Source organism: Syngnathoides biaculeatus, chromosome 4 (genome assembly GCF_019802595.1).
Source record: "Syngnathoides biaculeatus isolate LvHL_M chromosome 4, ASM1980259v1, whole genome shotgun sequence".
In the NCBI taxonomy this organism is placed as follows: Eukaryota; Metazoa; Chordata; class Actinopteri; order Syngnathiformes; family Syngnathidae; genus Syngnathoides; species Syngnathoides biaculeatus.
The window spans coordinates 15548487-15576239 of NC_084643.1; the positions used below are offsets into that span (position 1 = coordinate 15548487).

Sequence of the window (27753 nt, forward strand, 5' to 3'; positions counted from 1 at the left end):
GTCGCTTAAAAACGAATACAACGCAAAGATACAGTACATATGCGAGACGGTCAACAGCGTGTAAGAGACAACGCCCAACACAAGGAAATAGGTGGGACAAGAAAAACTCCTGGGTGAGGCTTCAATGATGCGCAACTAATCAGCTCACAGTATGAAGCCACTTGTGCTCTTATTGGTCGATATCGCTCCGGGAACAACTCACAAGCCTTGTACCAACGTGACTTTCCACAATATACTGAGCTGGCTGTATTTTCCGTTTTTCTTTTTGTTTTGATTAAGAAAAGTCGTGAAGCACTGAAGCCGCAAAAAGTGAAGCACGTAGCTGCGAGGGAAACCTGTATATTGAAAGTGTTGATATACTCCTCTCATACCATGTACATGATCTGCATGACCACAATAGGAGATTGGACCTGAATTATTAAATTTGATTGATTTGTTACACATTTATATATCCTGCACAAATGTGAAGAATGAACTCTTAATTTGAAGATATAGAATAATTCAATTTCATCATTTTCATCTACATGTGTGGATAGTCACAGGGATTGTACTTTAAGGTACTGAAAAATTTGGTATCATCCAGCCATCCATTTCAACACTGCTTATCATGATTCGTGCAAGGGAGCCTATCCCTGCTGACTTTGAGGGAAAGGCAGACTACAACCTGGGTTGGTCACCAGTCAGTTGTAGGGCACATATCGACACTATCACACTGCCTGCAACAGTCAGGTGAGTGTTCATAACACCACCAGTGACAAATACATTATAGTATTTCAGTTAAACAATAAATCAAATAATGGAGGCTTAGCAAATTACCATTCATTTTTTTAGATGAGCAATATTATTCTCAAAATTATCCCTACCGCCACAATGTTTCTGTATTTTTTTTTAATTTAAAATTCACCCTGCGGGCCCAAATGTAGCTGCTTGGTGGTCAAGTTTTAGCCCACAGGCTGAGCGTTTGACACCCTTGGTCTAAAATGTACAGGTAAATATATAATCATATATTCATTTGAACGTAATGTATGTAGTGAATGTAACGTATGAAGAAATCATTTTAAAATCAATACACCAGCAGGAATAAATTCTCGTTACTTAGACAATCTTGCTTGATTTTCTGAATACTCTCCTCATAAGCACCTCTGTTCCTTAAAAATTCCTACAGCCCATCATCTTGGCAGAGGCGAGGGATTGAGGATGTAGCCATTGCAATGGTGGGTGAATGGTGGTGAAAAAATGTCAGGAAACGGCATCATCTGTATGTGTAATCATTTGTGAACTTGTCATCAAACATTTTAATGTGCTCACATCAATCATCACCAAAAGTCATTTGCGTTGGGTTCTTGTGTGATGAAAGCCTTGACTGCTTATTCATACACAATAACATTAAAGAATTCTAATTATGGAGAAGACTAAACTGAGCAGCTCAATGTGAGAAACTCCCACCCAGTCCGTCTGGTGGCTGTCCAGGCCACCCAAAGCGAGGAGCTTGGCTGAGCAGTTCAGGAGATCGGCTAGGACGCCAAGCACCAGGGTCCCTACAGGGCGACTCAGGCGGACCTCAATGAGGTGGGTCCCAGTGGCAAAGCAGAAACCAAACAGGAGCAGGTAACAGCTGCGGATGAAGCCCCGCCGAGGCGTGGTCAAGAGCCGGCGGCTGCTGCTGCTGGTCGAACACCGTTGATGGATGGTCGAGAGGCGACGGCTGCTGCTGGTCGAGCACCGGTGAGGCTTGGTCGAGTGGCGGCAGGTGCTGGTCGAGGGGCGGTGGCTGCTGCTGCTGGTCGGGCACCATAGAAGCATGGTCGAGAGGCGGCGACTGCTGTTGCTGGTCGAGCACTGCCGAAGCATGGTCAAGAGGCGGAGGCAGTTGCGGCTCCTAGTTGAGCACCGCTGAGGCATGGTTGAGAGGCGGCGGCTGCTGAGGCTGCTGGTCGAGGACCGCTGAGGCATAGTCGAGAGGCGGCGGCTGCTGCAGCTGCTGGTCAAGCACTGCTGAGGCGTATTTAAGAGGCGGCCCGGGGTTGAGGGCCGTCGAGGTATGGGCGAGAGGCGGCTGGGGAGAGGGTGCCACCGAGGCAGCTGATAAGGTGCTGCCGTGACATGAACAAGAGGCGGCTGGAGATCGTTAGTTCCCTCCTCAACCTGCTGCCATCCAGGCTTGGTGGGTATGGATACGAGGGTGGCAGAGTGCATACAGACAGGGGAAGGTGAAGGGGGAAACCTGGGTGAAATAGAAGAAGTTGAGTTACTCTACTTGGATGCCTCCGCTGGCCACCACGTGGAGGACGCAAATAAATGGCCAATGGCCTCGTCACGCCCCTGACAATAATAACTGTTACATAACTGAAATTATGTCAATGGGATGGAGTTCGTCTATTACTTACTTGTATGTAGTCTACAACCAAATTATTTAGATTGGTGTCTCAAACTCAATTTAACTGTGGGCTGCTGGTGGCAGAGTCTGGGTGAGGTTGGGCCGCATCAGGATTTCTACAAGAAAAGGTCTGATGAAAACATTCCAATGTTACCAAATATCTTTCTTTTTGAACATAAAATAAGATGAAAATAAATCAATAAATAAACGAGGACAAATAAACAGTTCTTTCACCTTTAACTTTCTGAACATTAATGGAAAATTGAACATGAACTGTTCTGAACATGGCTTCTCTTGCCTACTTCTTGCTGGTAGAAACCTGGCAGCGCTTCTTCTCACATAGCCGAGCAACATTTGGCTTGAGGAAGGAAGCAGTTGAGACCCTCAGTAGGACTTGAAGATGCTCATCAGTAAGTCTAGACCTGTACTTGGACTTGTTGAAGTTCAAGGTGGAGAAGAGCTTTTCACACAAGTATGTGCTCCCAAAAAGGCACATGGTCTGCTTGAACATTCGGGAAAGTTCAGAGTAGCTGGGGGTCAATTCTCTCAAAAAACTTACCAAGCTTGTCCGCTTCACGAATCACCTCCCTGAACTTGACTTTGAGTTCAGAGTTGCAGTGCAGGTCAATGAGTCCCATTTTAAAGGTCAAGTGTCATCCCTATAAACATTCTAAAATAGATATTGTAATGAAAAATACATAACATTATTCACTTCAATGTCTATATGAAAAAAATAAATGTGAGCGGAGAGCGTGTCATCCACGCACAAAGTTGCAGAAGTGTCATTCTACGACATCCAAGTGTTCGCCATATTGGCTGCATCCTCTGTCCGTGACATCACCCGGACATTCTCCAATGAAAGCACAAAGTGCACTCTGCTCTGGGAGACAAACACGCCCCTTCTGACACGGAAGCTCTTTTCGAAGAAGAGAACATCACACAACCGAGTGAAGTTACCGGGGCAATATTACCCTAAAGTTTCGAGCCATATTCAGAAGATATGCGATCATGGCCAAACCGCCTCCCCGTCCGATCCACTTCCGCGGCAGAGATGAGCCATCGCGGCTTATCGGAGCCAGCCGGTGTGGCTCATTTTCGGCGCCGAGGTGGGTTATCACAGAGCCGTGCCATGCTGCTTTAGGGGGTTGTTCATAGCCACCGCAGTACGCGATGTACAACACCGTCGAGCCGAGGCACTTTACTGTGTTGTTGTCGCACATGGCTGAGTGAGGTAGAGCCGAGCCATGCTGCTTTAGGGGGATGTTCAGAGCTGCCGGAGTACGCAATGAACAACAACGTCGAGCCGGGGAGGTTTACTGCGTTGTCGCTGCACGCAGCTGAGTGAGGTATTGTCGGCTACGTTCTTCAGAGCCGCCGCCGTCTGCAAGCCCGACAGAAGATCAGAATCAGCGGCTTCGCGGCTCCTCCTCCGCCCAGTTCATTAGAGAAACAAATGAGCGCATGAGCTAGTTGAGGCGGTGAGGCTTTTGACATACTGATCTTGACTGTGTCTGAAGCTCTCGTCAAATGTTGTGCGTATGCAAGAAGCTCAGCGGATGTCCTGCCCTCAAGAGCCATATACCTCACAGTGATTGGTCCGTTCAGCTCCCCATACAACAAGTGTCATTCATATTACACTTGCGGGCCGTACTTAAATTAATCTCTCATATTAAGACGGGCGCCTCAAACTACCGTCCCGGTGCCACGAGTCTGAGACCCCTTATTTAGAATATTGTATCATCCATCCATCCATCCATCCATCCATCCATCTTCTACCACTTCACCGAGTCACGGGGGAAGTAGTTTCAACAGGGATACCCAGACTTCCCTTACCCCAGCCACTTCTTCCAGGCCTGCCGGAGGGATCCCGAGGCATTCCCAGGCAAGCCGAGAGACATAGTCTCTCCAGCGTTTCCTGGGCTGTCCCCAGGATCTCTTCCCGGTGGGACATGCCCGGAACAGCTCACCAGCATGGCATCTGGGAGGCATTCGGATCAGATGCCCCAGCCACCTTATCTGGCTACTCTCAATGCTGAGGAGCAGCGGCTCGACACTGAGTCCCTCCCGGATGACCGATCTTCTCACCCTGTCTCTAAGGGATAGCCCGGACACCCTGCAGAGGAAACTCATTTTGGCCGCTTGTATCCGGGATGTTGTTCTTTCGGTCATGACCCACAGCTCATGACCATGGGTGAGAGTTGGAACGTAGATCGACTGGTAAATTGAGAGCTTTGCCTTTCGACTTAGCTCCCTCTTTACCACAATGTACTGACGCAAAGTCCACATCACTGCAGACGCTGCACCGATCCGTCTGTCGTTCTCCCACTCCATTCTTCTCTCACTTATGAACAAGACCCCAAGATACTTGAACTCCTCCACTTGGAAATGGCTTTTCCGACTGAGGACCATGGTCTCAGATTTGGAGGTACTGATTCTCATCCGAGCAGCTTCAGACTCGGCTGCGAACGGCTCCAGTGAACGTTGGAGATCACGGTTTGATGAAACCAACAGAACCACATCATCTGCAAAGAGCAGAGATGCAATATTGAGGCCACCAAACCGGACACCCTCTGCACCTCAGGTGCGCAGATAGATTCTGTCCATAAAGGTTATGAACAAAATCGGTGACACAGGGCAACTTTGGAAGAGTCCAGCTCTCACAGGAAACGGGTTCGACTTATTCCTGACAATGCACATCAAACTCTGACAGCGGTCGTACAGGGACCAAACGGTCTGTATCTGGAGTTCGGTACCCCATACTCCCGAAGAACCTCCACAACACTCCCAGAGGGACACGGTTGAATGCCTTCTCCAAGTCCACAAAATACATGTCGACTGGTTGGGCAAACTCCCATGCATCCTCGAGGATCCTGCCGAGCACGTAGAGCTAGTGCACTGTTCCACGGCCAGGACGAAAACCACATTGTTCCACCTGAATCTGGGATTTGAATGGACCCTCCTCTCCAGCAACACTGAACAGACCTAACCACGCAGGCGGAGGAGTGTAACCCCCCCTCCCCCCTATTGCTGGAACACTTCTTGCGGTCACCCTTCTTATTTACTCAGGACTCCTTCTTCAGCTTGACAGCATCCCTCACTCTTGGTGTCCACCAACGTGTTCGGGCCTTGCCGCCACGACAGGCAACGACCACTTTACTGCCACAGCTCTGGTCGCCCGCTTCAGCAATCGAGGCGCGGAACATTGTCCATTCGGACTCAATGTCCCCCATAACCCCTGGAACATGAAGAAAGTTCTTTCGGAGGTGGGAGTTGAAATTCCTGCTGACAGGAGAATCTGCCAACTTGCCACCAGGTGGTGATCAATTGACAGCTCCGCTTCACCCGAGTGTCCCAGACATGTGGTTGCAACTCCGATGACATGACTACAAAGTCGATCATCAAACTGCGACCTAGGGTGTCCTGGTGCCAGGTGCACATGTGGATACCCTTATGCTTGAACATGGTGTTCGTTATGGACAGTCTGTGATGAGTCGAATAACAGAACACCAATCGGGTTCTGATTGGGGGTGGGGGGTTGGCGTTCCTTCCTTTTCACACCCTTCCAAGTCTCACGGTCATTTGCCACGTAGGTATTGAAGTCCCCCAGCTGAATGATGGAATCCCCAGAGGGAGTGCTGGAGAGTCTCCAAAAATATTGGGTACCATGAACTGCTGTTTAGTATATCGGCACAAACAACAGTCAAGAACCGTCCCACTACCTGAAGGTTGAGGGAGGCTACCCTCTCACCCACCGGGGTAAACCCCAATGTACAGGCCCCGAGCCAGGGGGCAATACGTTTACCCACACTTGCTCAGTGTCTCTCACCTTGGGCAACTCTAGAGTGAAACAGAGTCCAACCTTTTTCAAGAGGAGCACAAGCGATGTCTAGAGGAGAGTCCAACTATATCTAGTCCGAACTTCTTGACCTCACGCACCAACGGGCTCCTTTGCTGCCAAAGAGGTAACATTCCATGTCCCTAGAGCTAGTTTCTGTAGCCAGGGATCGGATCATCATGGTCCCCGCCTATGGCCACCGCCCAGCTCTCACAGGTGGTGAGCCCCTGGGATGGGGGACCCATGTTACCCTTTTTGGGCTGTGCCCGGCCGAGCCCCATGGGTGCAGGCTCGGCCACTAGGCGCTTGCCTTCAAGCCCCACCTCCAGGCCTGGCTCCAGAGTGGGGCCCCGGTGACCCGTATCCGGGCAAGGGAAACCGAGATCCAACATTTGCACTCATTATATGGTTTTGGAGTCATACTTTGTCTGGTCCCTCACCTTGGATCTTTTTAGCCATGGGTGACCATGCCAGTGGCGTAAAGCCCCAGATAACTTAGCTCCTCGGATCATCCGCACACACATACTCCTCCACCACAATAAGGTGATGGCTCGAGTATGTACCATACTGTGTTACTAATTGTGTGACTTATCACAAATTAACCATTGAGATAAACGCGTTGGTTGAAGGCATGCAAGCAGTAATGCGCAAAGAGTCACTTGTCATTCACAGGTTGTCGTGTGAGATCGATGTGTCCTGGTAACTCGGAAAAAAATAGCCCCAAAACGGGGAAAAAAGTTAGTCAAAAAAACTGAAAAAAAATTACCAGAAAAACTGGGAAAAAAATATCATAGTGCGAAAACTGGGGGAAAAATTGTTTGAAAAACAGAAAATAATGCCTGAAAAGCCGGGGGGTGGAAGGGATAATTAGTCCAAAACACAGAAATAAATATTAATAAAAAAAAACAAAGTCCTAAAAAAAAATTACTTATTAAAACAGGATTTTTTTTAATTCAAATGAATGCAATATGCTTCCGTACATCCCACATGCATTTTTGCATGTAAAAAACAGCAAGATGCAGGAGGATTAATGAAAATGTAAGGATCACAAGCTCATCGTTGTCCTCATATTGCCAATGGTTTGATGCACCCCCATTTTACAGCCAACATCAAAGTCATTCGACGTCACTGTGAATTCTGAAACTGAAATCCTTCCCTCTTTCTTTCCACCAAGCAGGAAAGCTGTAAAAACAATTGGTGTCCCTTTATGATCATGTGACCAGGTGCTACACCACCTAACACATACTTTCATTCAGGTGACAAAATATGTAGTTAACCAAGAGGGAACACTATGACAGAGAACACTTAAGTTGGAAACAAGACACCATAGATTCTGAAATGGTGATTACACCTATGATACAACTTGATAACACGTTCCCAATCCCTATTTTATCAATCAAACCCAAAAAGTAAGGCTTTTAGAACCCCAACCATTTAATTCCCTCACCTTTCAGTCTTTCTACAGTGAAGAAAATAAGTATTTGAACACCCTGCTATATTGCAAGTTCTCCCACTTAGAAATCATGGAGGGGTCTGAAATTTTCATCGGAAGTGGATGTCCACTGTGAGATAGATAATCAAAAAAGAAAAATCCAGAAATCACAATGGATGATTTTTTTTTAATGATTTATTTATGTGATACAGCTGCAAATAAGTATTTGAACGTCTGAGAAAAACTGTGTTAATATTTGGTACAGTAACCTTTGCAAGCAATTACAGAGGTCAAACATTTCCTGTAGTTGTTCACCAGGTTTGAACACACTGCATGAGGGATTTTGGCCTACTCCTCCCCACAGATCTTGTCTAGGTCAGACAGGTTTCTGGGCTGTCGCTGAGAAACACGGAGTTTCAGCTCCGTCCAAAGATTTTCTATTGGGTTCAGGTCTGCAGACTGGCCAGAACCTTGATATTCTTCTTACAGAGCCACTCCTTGGTTTTCCTGGCTGTGTGCTTTGGGTCATTGTCATGTTGAAAGACCCAGCCACGACCCATCTTCAATGCTCTGACTGAGGGAAAGAGGTTGTTCCCAAACATCACGCAATAAGTTGGCCCCGGTAATCCTCTCCTTAATAGAGTGCAGTCGTCCTGTCCCACGTGCAGAAAAACGCCCCCAAAGCATGATGCTACCACCCAAATGCTTCACAGTAGGAATGGTGTTCTTGGGATGGAACTCATCATTCGTCTAGCTAGTGGAATTATGAGCAAAAGGTTCCATTTGGGTCTCATCTGACCAGAAAACTTTCTCCCATGACTCTTCTGTATCATCCAAATGGTCATTGGCAAACTTAAGACGGGCCTTGACATGTGGTGGTTTAAGCATAATCATTGACCAAGTACTGTCGTGTAGTCCTGGTCTGATTCCTCACCTTTTTAAGGATCATTTCGACCCCACGAGGTGATATCTTGCAAGGAGCTCCACTCTGATTGAGATTGACTGTCTCGTTTAGCTTCTTCCTTTTTCTAATTTTTGCTCCAACAGTGGACCTTTTTTCACCTAGCTGCTTGGCAATTTCTCCGTAACCCTTTCCACCCATGTGGAGTTCTACAATTTTGTCTCTGCTGTCTTTGGACAGCTCTTTGGTCTTAGCCTTGTTACACTTTTGAGCCTTACTGATTGTATGGGGTGGACAGGTGTCTTTATGCAGCCAACGACCTCACAAAGGTGCATCTGATTCAGGATAATACATCGAGTGGAGGTGGACTTTTAAAGGCGGACTAACAGGTCTTTGAGGGTCAGAATTCTAGCTTATAGAAGGTGTTCAAATACTTATTTGAAACTGTATCACACAAATAAATCATTAAAAAAAAATCATACATTGTGATTTCTGGATTTTTCTTTTTAGATTATCTCTCTCACAGTGGACATGCACCCACAATGAAAATTTCAGACCCCTCCATGATTTTTAAGTGGGAAATCTGCAATATAGCAGGGTGTTCTAATACTTTCTCTGCTTGTTACAGCAAAGAGCAAGAAAAAAGAATGTGTGTCAGTGCAAAATATTCATGTCAGACTTACAAATAGATTTGAGGCACTCTTACAAGACCCAGGCCAAGAATGCTCATCCTCCACCACCACTGAAAGGTATGAAATTAAATCATCCAAGATAAAATTGAGTATCCAAACATTAATAGTTTGTGATGGAGCCATCAAGAATGGAAACGCTTTTGCAGTGAGAATAACACCAAAGTACTGTCTTTTACTAATGACACGGCGTCTGATATCTCTCAGAAAACCCTGGAGATCACTGATCAGCACCCAACTGTGAAATCCGTCATTATACACACAGGGGCCCTGGATGTTCTCAAGCAGCAATCAGAGTTACTGAAGGGAGATTTCATAGATCTCCGAACAAAAGTGCAAGGGATGGATGCTGAGGTTTTTATAAGTGGACCTCTCCCCAATTTCTGCCTTTTTTGGGAGCGTAAAAATCTTTGCAAAGCAGACGGTTTCTGTTCAAATAGACAAGGGGTTAAGTTATTAGCTGCCAACATTTTCTACTGTGTGTGTCATTCACCGCTCTGTAAAGAAAATGTTTACAAAAACCAAGGACAAAAGGATCCATTTGTTCCCAAACAATCGGAGGAACAAGATATAACGCGAGACAAGGTACACACAGATTCATTTGCCAGCACTTTAAATCTCCCACACATTCTTCTGCCCCATTGGAGCCATCCATACCTCAGAATCTCCCCTCTATGACTACAACAACCATGCAATCCGAAGTAGATGTTGGCTCCCCTTCTCACAGCCTGAATGCAATGTTGGGTCTGATGGATAGGATGAAGATTATTGTCAACAATGAAGTCCAGCCCATATCATGGCAAGACCTTCCTCCCATCTCCCCTCGCCTGAAACCACCGTCCACTATGCGAAAGGCCCCTCCTCCACCCATGAAGACTGTCTATAAATCTGATTGATATTTACTGGGTCTTTTCCAGAATAACTCAGACACCTATGGAGATCAGGCATTTTTCATCCCTGTAATTACAAGGGACAGAAAGTTGGTCAAAAAGATTTGGCACCAAAAAAGTAGAACTTCCAACTTAGTGAGGATAAAATGTGAGTCTATCGAACCATTCTCTCCAGGCATCTCCGAGACTAGCTCTGTTTAATATCAGATCACTGGGTAACAAATCACTGTTGATCAATGACATCATTACAACTTATGGTCTGGAGTTTTTGACAAAAAGTAGTAGTTAAGTAGTGTTGAACAGTGAAAAAAGGTGGTGGTATTGCTGTTATTTTTAAATAATTATTTCAATGTAAAGAGGGTGATTTTAGCTCTTTTTAATATCTGTTTATTTTTATTTTTATTTTTTTAGTTAAGGGTGACCCAAAGGGTATCATTTTAATAATTTATAGACCTCCAAGATACAATGGAAAATTTATGGAGGATTTTTCAGAACTGCTGTCAGTTATTTGTACTGAGTACAACTATTTTGTCATCACAGGGGACTTTAACATTGATGTTGGCAATAACATGGAAAAAACATCCAAAGAACTTTCTGCAATACTAGACACATTTGACCTCTCTCAGCAGATTAAGAGTCCAACTCACACTCAAGGTCACATCTTAGTCCTGATCATCTCTAAGGATGTTGAAATTCTATCAACTGACATTAAGGATATGGCTATTTCTGACCATTTTTGTGTATTTTTTGAATTGCAGATTTTTCCAAAAGTTCAGACAACCTCTATATCTATTAGGAAAAGGTACATAAATGAGAGTACTCCCACTAAGTTTATGGAGACTGTGGCTGTGCCACAGACTGTGAATGCTGAGATAGTTGATGAACTTTTGGACAATTTCACCTGGAAAATCACAAATGCCATGAATGCTGTCGGTCCTGTTTAAACTAAGACCATCCTGAGGCGACCAGGAACACTGTGGGGGAGCACAATGATGGTCAAGAGATCTAAATCGGAGCGTAGGAAAGCGGAATGCAAGTGGACAAAAACTAAACTCCAAATTGACTATGACCTCTACAGACAGTGTCTTTGTAATTTTAACCAAGAGTTAGTTAGAGCAAGACAACAACAGTTTTCTGAAATCAACACGAAGAACCTCAGCAATACTCGTGCTCTATTTGCTATGGTTAACAAGTTTACAACCCCCCCGAATCAGATAGACGAATTAGATAGATCCAGAACTCATAACAGCTGACAAATGCAATAAGTGTGCCCGTTATTTTAGTGAAAAAATATAATCCATCAGGTCAAATGTCAGCAGAAATCAGCAAAAAGATAGAATGATATCACATATGAAGCCACCCAGAGAAAACTCCATTAAATTGTCAGAATTTGATACAGTTGACCAAAAACTATCGAGAAAGCTGAAAACAGTTGAAACCATCAACGAGCTGTCTTGACTGAGTACCATTTGAATTTTTAAAAACTGTAGTGAACTCAGTGCTACCTGATTTTCAGCAAATAATCAATTGTTCATTTCAGTCTGGCGAGTTTCCCAAAGCTCTCAAAGTAGCTGCTGTTAAGCCTCTTCTAAAATACAGAGCACTGGACGATTCCATGTTACCAAGCTATGGAACCATCTCAAATCTCCTGAAGAATCTGCTCTTATGTTGTTGTTCTTTTGGCTTGTCCCTTTTGGGGTTGCCACTGCGTATCATCTCAGATGAACGCATATATATGTTTGGCACAATTTTTTTTTTTTTTTTACGCCGGATGCCCTTCCTGACGCAACCCTTCTTAGAGTGTGGAGGCCCCACAACCCCTGGTTTACCAAAGCAGTGCTCTAACCACTGAGCTACGGGGCCTCCCAAAGAATCTGCTCTTATCAAAGTGCTAAATGATATAAGGTCGAATACTGACTCAGGAAAGGTGTCAGTTTTGGTCTTGTTGGATCTCAGTGCGGCTTTTGATAATATACTGGTAAACAGGTTGGAAACGTGGGTAGGACGAAATGGAACGATCCTTAAGTTGTTTAGGTCCGACTGACAGGAAAGGAGCTACTTTGTGACCATTGGAGATGCTCATTCTCAGCGAGGGTCAGTTCTTGGACGTCTCCTGTTCAGCCTGTATATGTTACCCTTGGGTCAAATTCTTCAAAACTTTATTTTTGACTACTGTAGCTATGGAGATGACACACAGTTATATTTAATAGTGTCTCCAGATTACTAAAGTTCAATTGAGGTATTGTGCCACTGTCTAAATCAGAAAAATAACTGTATGAGTCAAAATTTTCTTCAACTAAATCTCAACAAAACTGAGACAATTGTTTTTGACAATAAGGAAAAGATAATTGCTGTTAGTAAACACCTGGACTGTCTATCTTTAAAAACCAAAGACCAAGTCCGAAACCTTGGTGCTCTGATTGATTCAGATCTGACTTTCAACAGTCATGTCAAATCAATCACAAAAATTGCCTTCCACCATCTGAAAAACATATGTCGAGTGAAGTCTTGCATGTGTCAAGCAGACCAGGAAAAGCTCATCCATGCTTTTATCTCAAGTAGACTTGACTACTGTAATGGTCTTCTGACTTGACTGCCCAAAAAGAGTATTAAACAGCTGCAGCTCATTCAGCTCGCGTTCTAACGAAAACAAAGCTGTCAGAACATATAACTCCAATCCCAAAGTCCTTGCACTAGCTTCCAGTCAGCTTTTCAATAGATTTTAAAGTTCTGCTACTGGCCTATAAATCACTCAATGATTTAGGTCCTGAATACATGAAAGAAATGGTTACGGAATGCAAACCCAGTTGAGCTCTGAGATTGTCTGACTCAGGTCAAATAGCAGTGCACAGATTCAAAAGCAAACATGGTGAAGCAGCATTTAGCTATTATGGTGCACACAAATGGAATAAATTGCCAACAAAGTCAGGTCAGCCCCAAGTGTGAATGTTTTTAAATCCAGGTTGAAAACGCTTCTTTTGCTTATATATCCACCTTTTGATCATATTACTTGCACTGTATGCGGTTTTAATTGTCTTTTTTTTTTCATATCGTGTTTGTCATTTTTATTTTTTCCCATTTTAAATGTTTTTTGTCTTTGTTTTCAAATGCCTTTTATCATGTAAAGCACATTGAGTTACCTCGTGTATGAAATGTGGTATACAAATAAATGCTTTGCTTACTTATTTTCTTCACTGTAGGTTCATAAGCATTTCAAACAATGCCAAGTGATTCGTCTCACAGCTTACTCCATGACAGATAATTGAAGTACTCAGTTTTGATTAATGTTGTTAGAAATCTGGTAAAAGAAGTTTTAAATTCAATATTAAGGATTAAATGTATCAAACTTTCAGAGCCACTTATAGGCAAGAGAGCAAAGGGAAATAAAACCCCAACAATATATAGTTAAAAAAAAACCTTTATAGATGATAGATTCATGGCCCATAAGTATTTATTTGTTTCTTTTTACATAATTAGTGCTTCCAGCTCATAAAACGCATGATATCAGAAATTCAAAAAAATTCAATACTATTAAAGTGTATGGCATGTCATTTTTCGAACGTATATTATCTTATCTAGACGAAAATATGTGTTCAACTGTAGCATGAAATGCATATCTTTTTTGATGTTTTTAATGAAAGATCTAAGTATTTATGAATTAAAGTCCGCAAACTTTGACCTAGACTCCCGTATGTGAAAAACACCTTCTTTCGTCTGGCTCACCTCTGACATCACACCAGGGGGACCTGCTGTTGTGGGACTAGCATTAGCCTGGAGCTTCGCTTGTTGACACCGAATAAAAAACAATTCCTTACGACAATTCCTCAGTGATTCGAGGCTAAAACTAATCCGGAAAAATGGTGAACACATGTGTGGTTCAGTTTTGTAGCATTTTGAATTATTCTGGTCACAGTTTACATTATATGCAGCACTCTGTCATATGCAGTGAACATATCACCCCGGACTCTTTTACTTGTGGACTCATGTCAGAGATGTTTGTTTTTTATGTAAAAAACTGTTAAAACCTGGATTAGGTCTTACCATACAGCCACTTCCAACACCTGAAAATATCGGTGTTGCTAAAGGCACCAAACGCGAACATGGATGAACCTAGACATGGTTGACGAGCTCAGACTCCCCATAGAATGTAAGCAGAAGATGCTGAATCTTCATCTTTGGTACATTCCAAAAGTTGCCAGACTGAAAAAGTGACAGTTCATGATTAAGGAACACAGATATCTGTGATATAGTGCCATACTTGTTCCAAACTGGTTGATTAAAGTACCCAAACTGACAGTACCCACACAGTCCAATCTGACATTGCAATTGATAAGGAAACCAGATAGGATACTGTAATATGTATTTCAACCTTAGGTGTTCTCAAAGTACTCTTATTAAAAGACCAAATAATGATTCAGTGCAAATGTTATAAAACATCCATCCATCCATTTTCCTCGCCACGTATCCTCACAAGGAGTACTGGAGTGCAGGAGTGCTGGAGACTATCCCACCTGTCAACGGGCAAGAGGCAGGGTACACCCTGAACTGGTTGCCAGCCAATCACAGGGCACATAGAGACAAACAGACGCACTCACAATCACATCTAGGGGCAATTTAGAGTGTTCAATTAATGTTGCATATTTTTAGGATGGGGGAGGAAACCAGAGTGCCCGGAGAAAACCCATGTAGACACGGGGGTAACGTGCAAACTCCACACAGGCAGGGCCAATATTGAACCCGGTTCCCGGTAGCTACATTTACTGACAGTTTTTTCTTCCTCATGAGGATTATTAACCCCCAATCTTGGCTCCAAAGACGTGACACTAGATAAATTCTTTGAAAAAAGAAAAGAACTTCCAGGGGGTGAGTCACCCCTCTGAAGAGATTTGATAGTTGATAGTTTTGCTTTGCTTTTTTCTCGTGAACTTTAATAGTGCTCTGTTCCATTGCATTTCTGCATTTTTGTTTTGTTTCAAAGATTTCATTAACTCGAGTTACAAGTGAATTTTTTACTTTTGGTAAAAATAAAAAACTGTTTTCTTTGCTTTTCTTCAGCGTCATTATTGCTTCTTTGAAGTTATTCTACAATTTTGTTAAAAAAAAAAGTTTACAAGGCTGGGGCCTGAGTCGCTAGAGATACGGCAAAGCACTCCCAGCCTAGCCTACTCTACTCCTAAAGCATACATTTTAAGGAGAAAATGAATACATTTGCTAAATTATTTCATTATATAAAGTATTTAAACTATACATGTATTTATACTATGCAGTTTATTATCAGAAAAAGCTAAAATAAAATGGTTTAAAAAGGCTATTTTGTCGGCTGTTTTTCCATTAATTGTAATGGGAAATATTGATTTAGATTTCAAACAAATGACTTCTCTTCTCCTTTTGTACAATTGACATTGCACTGGTCTATCACGAGAACTGCGAATGAGTAAAGGCACTCTGTACAAGCTTAACACAATGTGGGACGTAAAAACACTTAATTATATATATTTTATATCTTGCGTCGTCTTATAAGGACTAATTCCTACAAACAGAAATGTCTCTTGTTCTTTTTTCTTGTTGCTATGTTGTTCCTTGTTGTTTGTTCTGAATATCGTACCAGGGAGCGCCGACTGCCGGAGAAAAATTCCTTGTGTGTTTTTACACACTTGGCCATTAAAGCTGATTATGATTCTGATATCAGCAAAGGGTGCATTGAAGACTTAACATACCCTTTAAGGAATCAACCCAAATTTTGGAGGTCATAAATATTTTCAACTTTGTCACACAGTTAAAAGGTGTTACATAGTAATCATCTTCTAAACTCAAAGCACCAACACAGGTTTCCCCAGGTGTCATTAAATTGTTTCAGTTTGGTTCAATTGCATCAGTTGGGTTAAATATAGGGGAAGGCTAGATACTTGAAATCTGGTCAAAAGACCAACATTGACACGATCCCAAGGATAGGTTAAGCCACAAATGTTCATAGCTAAGGAGATCCAGAAAGAGGGAAATGAGGAGTCAGCTTCAAAAACTACCACATTCAGCTGCATCTGGGAGATGGTATAGAACTGTCTGGTTTCTCGGGTCATGGCACTTCTGAGACTGAGCCAATGTAGGAAGTGGCTTAACTAGGCCAAGGAGAACAAGGACTGGACTGTTAACCAGTGAAACAAAGTCCTCTTTTATTGAACGTAAAGTGCCTTTCATTCAAGAATCAAGGTCCAAGGGTTTGAAGGAAGACTGGTGAACAACAGAATCCAAGCTGCTTGAGGTCAAGTGTGAAATATTAACAGTCAAGATTTGGGATGCTATATCTAGTGATGGTGTTGATGAATTCTGCTTTCGTGAGTCTAACAGAATGTTTTAGAGGACTTGATCAATTCTTCTGGTGAGGATCTGTATGGGGATGCAGATTTAATCTTCCAGATGAACCTGGGCCCTGCCGATACCACCAGACGTACCAAAACCTGATTTTAGTGCCCATGCCATCACAGTTCCTGACCAGTCATGCAACTTGCCAGATTCAAACCCGATTGAGAATTTATGGGGTATATTGAAGAACTGACAGCAAGTAAGGTGGTACGGTGGGGCTGGTGTAAAGTGTTGGTCTCACAGTACTGAGGACCTGGGTTCAATCCTGGCCCCGCCTGTGTGGACCTGGGTTCAATCCTGGCCCCGCCTGTGTGGAGTTTGCGTGTTCTCCCCGTGCTTGCGTGGGTTTTCTCCAGACACTCTGGTTTCCTCCCACATCCCAAAAACATGCATTCATTGGACACTCTAAATTGGTGTGATTGTGAGTGCGACTGTTTTCTGTCTCCATGTGCCCTGCAATTGGCTGGCAACCAGTTCAGAGTGTACCCTGCCCCTTGCCTTTTCATTGCTGGGATAGGCTCCAGCACTCCCGCAACCCTAAGTGGCTAAGAAAATGGTTGGATGGATGGATGGATGGATGACAGCAAGCATAAAAAAGTCTGGTCTTCTATCATTCCCAGGCAACGCAACAGGGTGATTTCCGCAATGCCACGACCCAAACTGGAAATGGTTAAAGTGAAAGGATTCCCAACCAAGTATTGAAAAATAACATACCATTTGAAAGTGCCATATTATGATTGATTTAATGCTCGTCTCAAGCTGGCGGCCCGCGGTATAATAATATTTTGTGGCCCCCACCTTAATATGAAAGTTTGTTATTGCGGCCCTCAAGTTTAACATGAATGGCACTTTTTACAGTGCAAAGCAAACCAATCATGGTAGGGGATATGCCTCTCGGGAACGTGCAAGCACAGACATTTTTTGAAAATTATAGCAGCATTGTCATGTAGAGTTTTACTACTAGTTCTGTGCACAACTTGTTGACACAAGCATCTTTGTTTGTCTTTTTTCATTCATTCATTTTCCAAGGTGCTTATCCTCACCAGGGTCGTGGTGGTGCTGGCGCCAATCCCAGGTATCACCGCACCAGAGGTAGGATACACTGAACTGGTTGCCAGCCAACCGCAGGGCACATAGAGACAGACAACAGTCGCACTCACAATCACACCTAAGGCAAATTTAGAGTCTCTAATTAATGCATGTTTTTGGGGATGTAGGAGGAAACCGGAGTGCCCGGAGAAAATCCAGGCAGGCACGAGGAAAACATGCAAACTGCACACAGGTCGGGCCAGGATTTGAGTCCCAGTGAGGCCAACGGTCTAACCAGTTGCACCACCGTCCTACCTCCTAGTTTATCTTAATGTGTTTAACTTTTTTTTTTTTTTAAAGATATTTGAGAAGATTGAATTTTCTTTCAAATTTCTAATTGTAATTGGGTTAGGGTTAGGGTGCGTGTGCGCTGAGACAGCGGCCCAGCCTCATCCGGACGCTGCCTGAGTTTGAGACCCCTGATTTAATGTGACCCTAATTTATTTCCTTTATATAGAAAAAACAGACAGGTAAATGGGGATTTCTTTCCAGTATTCAGATATGTTCATTTTATGATTTAATGGGTTTTATTAGCTGAAAGCACAAAATATGAAAAAAGGCTTGAAATTAATATAAATTGTGAGCCCTGATCTATAACCTGTGAAAGTTTATCTTTTCGAATGGAATCAAACAAGTAAAATGGAAGTAAATCATCTTTCCATTTTTTGGGGGGGTATCTATCTATCTATCTAAAATACAGAAGTATGTACAGTAAATGAACAGGTCATTTAAAAAGACTCATTGCTCCATCTTGCAATTGGATCAGTGATTGGTATTTTATTTTGATCTCGCTCATTAGCCCCAAAAATCCTGATTGTGTAAAGGCCAATTATTATTACATGTGTTTTTAATATATTTAGATGTATTGCCCTCATTTCAAATAGAACATATGCAAAACAAAAATAGATTTGATCAACATTTTGTTCAGATGTATAAAATTAATTATTCCAATCTTCTTTCATGCACAGGAAAATACATTTACGTGATGCCAAGAAACGTAAATGTGTCTTTGAAATCCAGTATTTGCACAAGGGGCATTGAAGGATGATGAACATCTTCCTCTGTCAATACAAGAGGTGTAATGTCCTTCATGTGGCTGTTTCCAGGCAACACACATTTGTATAGTTGCTATAGAAAGGTCAGATGGTGAGATGACAACTACAACAATACATTTTGTCTGCATTTCCGGAGCTAATTGGGTGGTTATTAGTGGGAACACTTTTGTGTTTCTTCGATGTAGCTTTATGCTTTTTTGCTTTTGCTGAGAAATCAATTCGCAAAATAATATTTGTTTCCTCCAAAATGTCAAACAAGTTAAGATAGCTTAGTCATGAAGCTGAAATCATCAAGTACTTCAAGCTTAAATTATCCATTCATCCATCCATTTTCTGTACTGCTTTATCCTCACAAGGAACGGTCACGTGCTGAAGCCTTATCTCAGCAATTTGGAGGCAGGGTACACTCTAAAGTGGTTGCCAGAAAACTGCAAGACACATATTAACGAACAACCATTTGCACTCACAATCTCATCTAAGGGCAATTTAGAGTCTTCAATCAATCCATCATATTTGTGAGATGTGGGAGGAAACCAGAGTTCCCAGACTAATCCTACACAGGCACGGGGTGAATATGCAAACGCCACACAGCCAAGACCAGGATTTGAATCTCAGTCCTCCAAATTGTGAGGCAGATGTACCAACCATGCCGCTGCTTAAAATATAATTTATTTCTAAGTGTAAGTCAGTGTCTTTTTTTTTTCTGTTGTGTTGGAGGGAATCAAACTATTTCTTTGAAGAACAGTTTCTAATTTTGCCTTAAAACAATTTTCTTGTCACTCACAATGTAAATTAGTGATGTAAAAAGAGGTTAGTGTTGTATGCATCGGTTCTGATTATAGTAAAAAAATATAATACCTGGGTCAAAATGATCTGAAAATAATTATATTAAGGTTAGGGATTCAAAATTAATTAATGTGACACGTTCAGCGTTAAACATAGCTCTGGCTTTCTTTTCTGAATTATATCTCCATCATCACCCACCAAGCTTCATGTTTATGTTTGTTGTTGTGTGAGCAGTAATGGTCACATGTGGGAGGTGGCAGCAAGCACAATGGGAACGGTGACCAGGGTCAGTGGGATGTTGCTCTTGAAGCATTAATGTCCAGCTCTATTGACCTCTATGCAACCCGGCAAAGTATTTACTGCCTCCACTTGATCCATGAGCTACAGGCTGCATGACAGTGAAGCTGCTTTCTGAGGTCTCTCGTAGCTGCATCCCGGCACAACTGAAGGCTGAAATAGCTGTCAGAGAGACATACTCGGACATGCATCAGCCATATTTGAAAGGCATATCCCAAGTTACCATGGGATATTGAGACAGTAATGCTGGTGAGATACCAGCTATGCCTTTTCAGGCTTGTGTGATATTCAACATACGATAAACAACCCTAATCTGAGTTTGAATTTGGGAGGAAGGCAAGTTCACAAGTAGATGCAAAAGACTCAACCTGGTATTGCCAGCTTCCCTGTAAAATTTCCTGTGATGGAGGATGCACTTCTCAGAGGAACGTAAAGGAGCATCTGAAAAAGTCCTGATGAAACTGAACTTTTTGCTCTGAGATGTCTTTTGAATGTGTCAAGATATAGAACGAACTGCTCTCGTGAATGTGAAAATGCTTGCTGCTTAAAGTCCAACATTTCTTCCATCATCATATCTTCCCATGGTAGCTAGTTCACAGGCACAGTCGAGGCCTCACAATCATTTCACAGCCAACAGAAAAGACACACAGAACCGCATGCATTGACTCTTTGCAGGAGTCTGCTATACTCCTTTAGTTCTAATTACTGACTCACATAAAGTCACACTTTTGTGAGCTAAGTTGGGTATACTTTTGTTAAAAAAAAAAGACTACAATGTTTTGATGTCATGATTTATATACACTACAGTACTGCACACTTTTATGCAGTAAACGAATCCCCTTTGTAAATTGAAATCAACTTTTCTAACTTCATGTAAATAGTGAATTTGTTGATACTCCAAAAGTATTTCTACATTTTGTATTATAAAACTTTGTGTTTGTAGTGCTACTAATCTTTTTAACGTTTCCCGCTCAAACTCACACACACACACACACACCCACACACACGCACACACTAAGGCCTTCGAGCGTTGAGAGGTCAAGAGTTGCTGCCTATTGCAACAGGACATCCTGTGTGCATTACAGTTGTAAGAAATAAGCAATCTACATATTGACACCTTTTAAACTTGAATGGATAATTTTAGTCTTGTTTTTATAACGTGATGTTTATTTTCAGATGGTTGTTCAAGATTTGAGTTTGCACAGTGCAGTATGATGACTGACTCTGTGAGGTAGTAAAACTCTGACCCCTGGCATGATGAAAGAGAAATTGCTCCTTTGAGCATGTCAAGCCGCGGTGAAGAAGCCCCCACTCTTCTGACCACAATGTGACCCACAATTGGGACGCCTGCTGGGATTAGCCCAGATAAAGACATTTATTCGTTATCTTAACATAACGTATGCTAATGACTGCAGGATGCTCAAGTTTGAAGGACTATAAAACTGCCTTCATCCTATTGTTCGAATTGTATTTGCTCTGTGGTCATCACTGAATAAAGCAAGACTAAACTGTAAACCTGAAGTGGAGGCAAACATTGTGACACATTCCTACTCAATTATTTATTCCTAATTTGGAACCCAACAAATAATACAGAATACTTGATATCTATTCCAAAGGCTACGATATATCTTAAATCTTGCCAAAAGTTTAATTCATACTTTATGTAAGGTATATATTTAGTTAAAGATACAAGTATATCTTATGGATTATGTTTAAACAATGCATATATTCTCTGAAGTGTTTACCATGAATTAATCTAAAAAAAAATGGCACGGTGGCTCAGCTGGTAAAGCGTTGGCCGCACAGTTCTGAGATCCTGGGTTCAATTCCGGACCCGCCTCTGTGGAGGTTTGCATGTTCTCCCCGTGCCTGCGTGGCTTTCCTCCGGGCACTCCGGTTTCCTCCCACATTCTAAAAACATGCAACATTAATTGGACACTCTAAATTGCCCCTAGGTGTGATTGTGAGTGTGGATGTTTGTCTCAACGTGCCCTGCAATTCGCTGGCAACCAGTTCAGGGTGTACCCCGCCTCCTGCCGATTGACAGCACTCCAGCCGACCCTTGTGAGGATAAGCGGCGAAGAAAATGGATGCATAATCACAAACCTGAAATAATTGACCTCATTGCTTCTTCTTTTTCCTTTGGCTTGTCGCATTAGGGTCGCCACAGTGTGTCATCTTTTTCCATTTAAGCCTATCTTGTGTATCTTGTTAAGCCTTCACCACCTTTACCTTTGCCCTACAGCACATCTCAATTTATTCCTTACGCCTCTCCTCAGTCCTCTCCATGTGCCACTTCTTCTTTACTAATCTCTTTTCTTGGATGACTTCCTGTATTTTAGGGTTCCACCACCAAGTCTCCTTCTCCCCTTTCCAACCAGAAGACACCCCAAGTACTCTCCTGCCTGCCTCTCTGAATACCTTGGCAGTAGTAATTCAGTTTTCTGGGAGCTTTTCCTGACCATCTAGAGCAGCGGTCGGCAACCTTTGACAACCAAAGAGCCATTTGAACCCGGTTTCCACGGAAAAGAAAACACTGGGAGCCGCACATCTAAACTGAAGAAAAAAAAAACTTCTACTTCTTTACCGCAGCATGTTTCTCCATTGGCTTTGCCGGGCTTGAAAGTCGCTCAAAATAGACGGCGTTTCAGCGGGTATACCCGCTTCCGCAGTGTGACGTCTATTTTGAGCGACGAAAAAATAATAAATAATTTAATTAATATTTTAATATTTCAAGATCACAATCTTCAAATTTAGAACTAAAATAATATAAAAACTAACACAAATAAAACGCACTTCAATTAAATACAAAAATTTTTTTAGTAATTTATTTTCCCAAGCCAATCAGAGCCGCATTATAAGGATGAAAGAGCCGCATGAGGCTCCGGAGCCGCGGGTTGCCGACTGCTGATCTAGAGCCTGTCTCACCTCTTTTCGAAAGGCCACACAACATTCTTCCTTTCTCAACTTCCACCACCTGATTCTCTGCTCAACCTTTGTCTTCTTAATCGTCCTACCCACTACCAGAGTCATCCTACACACCACCATCCTATGCTGTCGAGCCACACTCTCCCCCACCACCACCTTACAGTCAGTAACCTCCTTCAGATTACATCATCTGCACAAAATATATAATCCATCTGTGTGCTTTTACCTCCACTCCTGTAAATCACTCTATGTTCCTGTCTCTTCTGAAAATAGGTGTTCACTACTGCCAATTCCATCCTTTTTGCGAAGTCCACCACCATCTGCCCCTCAAAGTTCCTTTGCTGAATGGCGTACTTACTCATCACTTCTTCATCGCCCCCATTTCCTTTGCCAACATAATTACTACTCTTTCTCTGTCTGGGATGCTCTGGACTACTTTGTCTAGTTCCTTCCAGAATTTCTCTTTCAACTCGCGGTCACATCCTACCTGTGGAGCATAGCCGCTAACCACATTATACATAAGACCCTCAATTTCAAATTTCATCATCATCACTTGATCGGATACTCTTTTCACCTCCAAGACATTCTTAGCTCGCTCTTCCTTTAAAATAACCCCTACTCCATTTCTCTTCCATCTACTCCATGATAAAATAATTTAAACCCTGCACCTAGAATTCCTGCCTTACTTTTACAAAATTGTACAAATAGATTACAATAATCCGTTGTTTTTTACGGTAAATTGGTACCAGAACCAGCTGCGAAAAAGTGAAAAACTGTTAAGTAGCAGGGATGTATGTTTATGTGGGTACCAGAATATTCAATATATGTAAACAGTATTTGTACTTTGCATATTTGAGACAAAAAGAGGTATTTGGTTAAATCTTTAATTATAAAACCGTATTAATATAATATATACCGGGGGCCCCATAGCTTAGTGGTTACAGTATTGGTTTGGTAAACCAGGGGTCGTGAGTTTGTTTCTTATTGGGGCCCCCATTCCCTGAGAGGGGTTGTGTCAGGAAGGGCATCCGGCGTAAAACCTGTGCAAAAAAAATATGAGCGTTCATCTGAGATGACACGCTGTGGCGACCCTGAACAGGACAAGTCAAAAGAAAGAAATATTAATATAATATATACAGTATTATAAATTGATAATATAAATATAGATTATAAAACACTTACTGTATTATATAACTGTATAGTTACCATTCATCACTTGGAGACTTTGTGGAATATGCTTTTATATCAACGAGAAGCGGTGCACGGACGTTACACAACAACACACACTGCAGCCTGGTTTTCGAGTCGCTGTTTTTGAACTATAAGCCATTTTATTCGCCACGTGAGTTCACATCTTTCATCCTCGTCAGTGTTTATATTCCGTCTCAAGATAGCATGAATGTAGCACTGCTAACGCTCCCTGAGCAGATAAACGAGATTGAGAAAAAACACCCAGATTCACCGCTCATTATCCTAGAAGATCCATCAAAAACACATATCATGCAATCCCTCGTCCACCCATTGGCTCCTCTGATCACTGCTTGCTGTAGTAAAAACCTACATAAAGGCAAGCACTTAAATGTGCGGAGCCTTGAGTAAAATCAGTTAAAAAGTGGACTGAGGCAAAATTAGAACGTCAAAACTGCTTTGACTGCACAGACTGGAGTGTCTTTGAAAATTCGATGCGCACCCTGGATGAATTGACAGATATTGCTACCACGTACGTAAGTTTTCTTTGAGGAGGTGTGTGTTCGAACAAAAACTTTTTTCACATTCAATAACAACAATCCGTGGTTTTCAGTCAGATTTATACTACTCCGCCATGCTAAAGAGATAGCATATCAGAGTGGGGAAAGGGCCCACTACAATTGCACTAGGAACCATCTGACTAAAGAAATTAACATTGCAAAGAGGGACTATGCAGTTAAACTGTAAAAACAACTCGGTGCTAATGACTCCAAATCAGTTTGGGACGGATAACAATCGCTCACTAACTACAAGCGACATTCACCCTCGGTAGAAAACAAGAGTGGGCTACCCTACGACCTAAATACCGTAATTTCTCGAGTATAATCCGTCCTGATGTATAATGTGCAAACCCAAAGTTGACCTTAAAAATCAGGAAAACCCTTCTACCAATGTACAATGCACACCACCAATTTGCTGCTACCCATTTGATCAAAATATTAGGAATTATCTGTATTTGTATTTCGTTAGGTTTTTCTCGTATTGTTTTTCAAAAATTGTCTGTACAACAATCATTAATAATAACCATTGTGCATGGGCTGATGTAGTGGTAATATATAACTCAGGACAAGGCACACGACACGCTTGTCCTGGTCCCTGAAATTGTCAGAACAGAATCCCTCAACCAACTAAAATAAATGCTCAACGATGGCATAACATTTTATTAATACTGTGTTATAACACTTATTACAGTCTTAAATAAATAAACTATTTAACACTTTTTAACTTAAACATGTTTTGCATTAAATATTTTTGCATAAAACATCATCCACACGCACTTTTAGCACCGGGACCCCAAGGTTATGTCCTCTCCCCCCTCTCCCCTCTGCTCTTCTCGCTCTACACGAACGACTTCACCTCATGGCATTCAAACTCCTGAAGTTTGCAGATGACACCACGGTCATTGGCCTCATCAAGGACGGCGACAAGTCTGCATATAGACAGGAAGTGGCGAGACCGGAGCTTTGGTGTGGTGAACACAATCTGGCCTTCAAAACTCTTAAGACTTTGGAGATGATTGGGGACTTCAGGAGGCATCCTTCACCACAGCTGCCCCTGATGCTGTCCAACTGTCTTGTGTAAACCGTCGAGACCTTCAAATTCTTGGGAATTACAGTCTCAGAGGACCTGAAGTGAAGGACGAACATTAACTCCATCCTCAAAAAAGCCCAGTAAAGGATGTACTTCTTGCGGCTTCTGAGGAAGCATGGTCTGTCACAAGAGCTACAGAGACAATTCTACACAGCGGTTATCCAATTAGTACTGTCTGCCTACATCACAGTCTGGTTTGGGGCTGCCACAAAAAAGGAAAAACTCATACTTCAACAGACAATCAAAACCGCTGGCACCACGCTACCCTCTATTGAGGACTAACACGCAACGTAAACTAAGGTCCAGGGCAGGCAGGATGCTTTTGGATATTCCACATCCTGGCCACCGTTGGGAAGGTGCAACAGATCAATGAAAGTCAAGAGTAGCAGGCATTCGAACAGTTTTTTCCCTCTATCAATTAAGTCATGACATTCTTCATTGCTGGACCTGCTATTTTTCTGCCTTGTGCCATGTTTGGACACTCACATCCTGCTGGTCCAATCAGTAAAAGTATTAGTAATATACATAAATTCATGTACATTCAATCCAACACCCTGTATAAGGACATAACCCTGCCAACACAATTGTTAAACTCAACAGCTCACACCATATTGTTGCACGTTTTTGAAATTTTTCAAACCAACCTTTGCTTGCCGAAAAGCCTCGTCCTCAAGGGGGGAAATCCTTCATTGTAGCTTGAGGTTCATCATCACACATTTCGCTTCCTTATTAAAAGTTATTTGTCAGGTTTACCAATTCGACATTCATTAAACAGGAAAAAAAGGAAGCAAAGACAGCAGTTCAAGTTTGAAAGCTCGCGAGGAGAGAGGAGAGGAATTGTCTTGTACAATTCATTCTCTGATGATCCTCTCCGCAGCACCTCTATATTTTTGGTTTCAAAACGCCCCTTATTTACATGGATGTTACAAAAATGAGACGGGGAGCAAAACATAGTTGGAAAAAGTGTACTTGTTTGTTCATGTGTGTGTATGCATGTATGTGGAAGATTGCTGAGTACATGTGTAGTCATTATTTCTTTAACAGACAACAGGTGCTCCTGGTTCTAACAGTTCTGATGATTAGATTAGATTGTGCTATCTCCTGTTAAGCGGCTGCCACATTATCTAAAGCAGAGCAAAGCATTTCTTTATTGGAAGCAGATGTATGATAATTATATTCACAATTATTCCTACATTTCCCCCCTGTTTATCCTACATTTGCTGCCACGTTATCTAGAGCAGAGCAACGCATTCTTCATTGCAGGCAGAAACAGTTTTTTAATTGGAGCAGATCAAAGCATTCTTCATTTCAGGCAGAAACAGTTTAGTAATTGGAGCAGAGCAAAGTTACACTGGGAGGGAAATATAGCACTAATCACTTGTAATCTTCTGGATCAGAGAACAGGTCTGGAAGAGAAGTCATAACGTCAACATTGTGGTCAACAATCTCGCTGTCATTACCCTGTTGTGCCAATAGTGGATATATTTCTGACAATTTCGAATTTTTTGGGGCTTTAGCAGTGGTTATAAGTCGGTTAAGTAATGCCCTTATGCAGGGAATACAACAACATCCACACAATGTAAGCATAGCTGCAAACACAGCTACAGACATTAGGACAGAGAACACAAAGTTTTTAGATTTGACAAACTTTTTTTCCCACCACTCAGACCAGGCTGATGTGTTCATACCAGAGTGCTCCTTCATCTTGTGGTTCAGGGTGCAGAGGCCTTGAATGGCCCGTGTGAGTGACCCATCAGGTGCTGTGTTATTTGGAATAAACGTACAACACTGGTCACCGAACATTGAACAAACGCCACCCTTCTCGGCCAGGAGCATGTCGACCGCTATCCGGTCCTGGAACACCTTGGGTGAGTTCTCTTATGGCAATAAAGCCTGCTTCCTTATAGTTTCCTCGTTTCTGTACATTATAATGTATGTAGTTGATTTTGTATTTTATATATATATATATTTTTTTTTTTCTTTTCCTTTCGGCTTGTCCTGTTAGGGGTCGCCACATCCTCAGCACCCTTCCACCAATATACTCACTCTGTCGCCTCTGAACATGTCCAAACCATTGAAGTCTGCTCTCTCGAATCTTATCTCCAAAACATCCAACTTTGGCTGTCCCTCTAATGAGCTCATTTCTAATCCTATCCAACCTGCTCACTCCGAGTGAGAACCTCAAGATCTTCATTTCTGCTACCTCCAGTTCTGCTTCCTGTTGTTTCTTCAGTGCCACTGTCTCTAATCCGTACATCATGGCCAGCCTCACCACT

At 42.4% G+C, this 27753-nt stretch overlaps 2 long non-coding RNA genes across 2 annotated transcripts in view; one reads left to right on the forward strand and one right to left on the reverse strand.

Annotated features, from left to right (window-relative positions):
• The window catches only part of LOC133499599 (uncharacterized), an 88741-nt gene that overhangs the window by 9756 nt on the left and 51232 nt on the right, over positions 1–27753 (forward strand). The window lies entirely within an intron of this gene.
• On the reverse strand, positions 1761–22376 carry LOC133499598 (uncharacterized). The gene is made up of 3 exons (XR_009794702.1): positions 22299–22376; positions 2388–2493; positions 1761–2224 (listed from the first exon to the last, which is right to left on the reverse strand). It is a non-coding gene; the product is annotated as an uncharacterized LOC133499598 (long non-coding RNA).